A 4,792-nucleotide genomic window follows, 5' to 3' on the forward strand; every position below is an offset into this window, starting at 1 on the left:
GCACTTATTATGAATGACATCACCAAGGCCTTTGATCTTGTCAGCAGAGACGGACTCTTCAAACTGCGATGGAAACTCGGCTGCCCTCCTGAACTCTTGGGCATCATCTCTTCTTTCCACGAGAACATGCACAGTTCCATCAGTTACAATGGAGCAACATCAGACCCTTTCAAGATCAGCAGTGGGGTAAAGCAGGGCTGCGCGCTGGCGCCAACTCTCTTAGGAACAGAGGAACATAGGAGTAGGCCATTCAGCCCGTCGAGCCTGTTCTGCCATTCAATTCGATCATGGCTGATCATCTACCTCTATCTGTACCTTTCCCGTGCTATCCCCATATCCCTTGATGTCCTGAGTATCAAGATTTCTAACAATTTCTGTCTTGGACATGCTCAATGATTGAACTGCCACAGCTCTCTGGGGTAGAGAATTCCAGTGATTCACCACCGTCTGAGTGTAGAAATTCAACCCTATCTCAGTTTTAAATGGCCTACTCCTTATTCTGAGACTTGGTCCCCTGATATTAGACTCACCAACCAGGGCAAACATCCTATCTACATCCACACTGTCACACCCTGTAAGAATTTTATCAGTTTCAATGAGATCACCTCTCATTCTTCGAAACTTTAAGGAATACAGGCCCAGTTTCAGTCCTACCATCCCAGGGATTAGTCTGGTGACCCTCTGTTTCACTCCCTCTATGGCAAGTATATCCTTCCTTAGATGAGGAGACCAAACTATACACAATACTCCAGCGCGGTTTCACCAAGGCTCTATACAATTGCAACAAGACATCTTTACTCCCGTACTCAAGACCCCTCGTGTGAAGGCCAACATACCATTTGCCTTCCTAATTGATTGCTGCACAAGAGCTTTTAGTGTCTCATGAACAAGGACACCCAGGTCCCTTTGGACATCAACACTTCCCAACCTCTCACCATTTAAGAAATACTCTGTCTTTCTGTTTATTCCACCAAAGTGGAGAACTTCACACTTATTCACATTATATTCCATCTGCCATGTTCTTTCCCATTCACTTAGCCTCTCCAGGTTCCCTGGAAGCCTCTCTGCATCCTTCTCACAGCTCACACTTCACCTAGCTTTATGTCATCTGCAAACTTGGAAATATTACATTTAATCCCCACATCCAAATCATTTATTTCGGTTGTTAACAGCTGTGGCTCCAACACTGATCCTTGCAGTACCCCAATAGTAACAGCCTGCCATCCTGAGGAGGACCCGTTATTCCTGCTCTCTGTTTTCGGTCTGTTAAACAATTCTCAATCCACACCAGTATATTATCCCCAATCCTATGTGCTCTAATTTTGTTTACTCACCTCCTGTGTGGGACATTACCAAAGCATCCACTGGTTCTCCTTTATCTGTTCTACAGGTAACATCCTCAAAAAACTCAACGGGTTTTTTCAAGCCTATTTTCCTTTTCATAAATCTATGTTGACTCTGCCCAATCATATCATTATTTTCTAACTGTCTAGTTATCACATCCTTTATAATTGGTGTATTCTTCTCCATGCTGCTATTGTACACAGATGGGGGTGTTCACCTGTATATCAGAGCTGACGACAAGCTGTTCATCTTGGCAAGACTCCACTTGGACGGAGAGACTTGGACGTAGAGACTCCACTTTCCATCAACATTGACAACCTCACTTTGGAGGTTGTCAACAGTTCACATACCTTGGATCAACAATCACCAGCAATCTGTCCCTTGATGCTGAAATCAGCACCAGGATTGCCAATGCTGCAGCTGTCATGTCAAAGTTGAGAAGACGGGTGTGAACCGACAGCAAACTGACCGAAAATACAAAACTCCATGTGTACCAGGCTTGTGTTCTCAGCACCCTCCTTTATAGTAGAGAAGCATCAACAACTTGATCAAGCCAAGAAAAGCAGCTGAACAGCTTCCACCTCCACTGCCTCAGATGGATATTGGGCATCTCCTGGCAGGACAGAGTGCCGAATGAGGAAGTACACCAGCGTGCAGGGATCCGCAGCATGTTTGCCCTTTTGAGTCAGAGGCGGCTCTGTTGACTGGGCCAAATGAATGACAGTCACATTGCCAAATACATGCTCTGTGGTGAGCTTGCTATAAGCACAAGACCAACAGGTCAGGGAAAAAATCAAGTCATTTGGAGAGGTTTGAGTTAATTAAGGAGAGTGGGCATGGATTTATAAATGGAAGTTCATGCTTGATGAATCTAACTGCATTTTTTGATAAACTATCTGAGAAAGTTGATGAAGGGAATGCAGTGGATGTTGTTTATATGGATTTTACAAAAGCATTTTATAAAGTACCACATAAAAGGGTGGTTAACAAAATTGAGGTTCATGGATTAGGAGGGTCAGTGTCCATTTGGATAGGAAATTGGTTTAAGGAGAGAAAACAGCTAGTCATATGAAATGGTTCTTGGTCAGACCGGAGGATAGTCGACAGTGGTGTTCCCCAAGGGTCAGTGCTAGAACCATTGCTTTTATTTGCTACAGATTAATGACTTGGATCTTGGAATATCGAGTAGAATCTTAAAATATGCCGATGACACCAAACTTGGAGGAGTGGCAAACAGTGAGGATGATATGAACTGCCTGAAACAGGATAGTTATCGGCTAGTAGGATGGGCAGACAGGTGGCACATGGAATTTAATAGTGACAAGTGTGAGGTGATGCATTTTAGCAGAAGAAATAGGGAGAGGCAATATATACTCAATGCTTCAGTTCTGAAGAGTGTGCTGGAATAGAGGGACCTGGAGTACATGTCCATCATTCTTTGAAGTTGGCAAGACATATTGCGAGAGTGGTTAGCAAAGCATGTGTGATCTTGGGCTTTATAAATAGAGACATTGAGTACAAAATCAGGGTTGTTATGCTGAACTCTGGTTAGGCCCCAATTGGAGTGTTGCATCCAGATCTGCTCACCAATCTTTAGAAAGGATGTGCGGATTCTTGAGACGGTGCAGAGGAGATTTACCAGAATAGTTCCAGGGATGGAGGGTTTTAGTTTCAAGATTAGGTTAGAAAAACAGGGTTTTTTCTGCCTGTCTCAAAGGAGATTGAGGGGAGAATGGATAGAGGTGTCGAAGGCTATGACAGTTTTAGATAAGTTGGCAAGGAAAAATTGTTCCCATTAACTATTGGTACAAGGACTAGGGGATTCAGATTGAAGGTTTTGGACAAGAGACGCAGGGGGAATGTGCGGAAGAGCTTTTTTACACAGTGATTGGTAATGATCTGTAACTCGCTGCCCCCGAGGGCGGAGGAAGTGGAGACAATCGTTGGTTACAAAAGGAATTTCGATGGGCATTTGAAGGAAATAAATTTACAGGGCTAGGGGGATCGAGCAGACGAGTGGGCCTGACTGGATCGCTCCATGGAGAGCTGGCCTGTACTTGATGGGGCGAATGGCCTCCTTCTATACCACAAATGACCCAATGACTCGATGAGTCTATGTCACTCTCAGAATCAAGACAACAGAGTGACAGATTTAACACAACATTATAACATATGTTTGGTTTGACAAATTCAATAATAACTCGTCTCCACTCCTAGTATTTCTAAATCCCACACATTCACTATAATGTCAACAATTATTTCCTGTTGTGCCTCTCTCACATTTGTAAACTTCACGATATTGGAGTGAGGTGACATCTACTTGCGGGAAGCAAGAACTGCAATCAAGCAGCAGAAACTCCACAGTCTGTCAGGGTTGAAGAAACATTGCAATATGAGGAAATAGTGAAGGGGTTTGATCGGGTTGATGGAAACATGATTCCACTTGTGGTATCGTATGAAGCAAGGGCCGGAAATATAAAATTGTCATTAATAAAAGAAATGAGGACTTCATGAAAAATGCATTTGCTTAGAGAATGGTTATAGAGATATACAGCACTGATATAGGCCCTTTGGCCCACTGAGTCTGCACTGACCATCAACCACCCATTTATACTAATCCTATGTTAACCCAGAATTCCCTACCACATCCCCTCATTTCTCCTATCACCTACCCTGGGGCCAATTTACAACAGTCAATTTATCTATCAACCCACAAGTCTTTCGTTGTGGGAGGAAACCAAAGTACCTTGTGGAAGCCCACATAAACAACTTGCAAACTCCACACAGGCAGTATACAGAACTGAATCGGGGTCATTGAAGTTGTGAAGCTACAGTGCTCAACACTGCACCACCCTTAGAATGTGGATAGAGTAGAAAGTGAGATTGGATGGACAGAAGCAGTCTGAAAAGATGGCTCAAACAAAAGGTGAAAACCCTGAAATGTTAACTCTGTTTCTCTCTCCACAGATGCTGTCAGAGGTGCTGAGTATTTCCAGCACTTTCTGTTTTTATTTCAGCTTTGTAGGATATTGTTTTGATCTGAAAAAAATGCATGGTCGGTTGTGGGTGCCAGTGAAATTCCACAGGAGCGAATAAAAACCATGCCAACGGTGGCTCGTTGATCTAGGGGTATGATTCTCGCTTTGGGTATATAAGTGATTATTATGTGAGAGGTCCTGGGTTCAAATCCCAGACGAGCCCTTCTCTGTTGCCATTTTTAGTTTAAGGTCATCGATTGCTTTCAGCCTTCCAGAAAGCGGAATCGATTTCCAAACTGAGCCTGCTTGAGGACCGGGGAACTGGATTCAAAGAGCTTGTCGACAAAATTGAAATGAACAAAATATACAGATTGTCAAGTGGGAATATAAAGTTGCAACAGTAACTAAAGGCCTGCTCAGGTCAGCAAATGAAACCCGACCCAAGCCTGACAGCACCACATCCGACCTGG

General features: G+C 43.6%; 1 non-coding gene across 1 annotated transcript; it reads left to right on the forward strand.

Annotated features, from left to right (window-relative positions):
- The first annotated feature begins 4,456 nt into the window (after positions 1–4,456).
- On the forward strand, positions 4,457–4,545 carry trnap-ugg (transfer RNA proline (anticodon UGG)). Its single transcript is given in 2 exon segments — positions 4,457–4,492; positions 4,510–4,545. It is a non-coding gene; the product is annotated as a tRNA-Pro (tRNA).
- Positions 4,546–4,792: the final 247 nt, after the last annotated feature.

Source organism: Heterodontus francisci, unplaced genomic scaffold (assembly GCF_036365525.1).
Source record: "Heterodontus francisci isolate sHetFra1 unplaced genomic scaffold, sHetFra1.hap1 HAP1_SCAFFOLD_43, whole genome shotgun sequence".
In the NCBI taxonomy this organism is placed as follows: Eukaryota; Metazoa; Chordata; class Chondrichthyes; order Heterodontiformes; family Heterodontidae; genus Heterodontus; species Heterodontus francisci.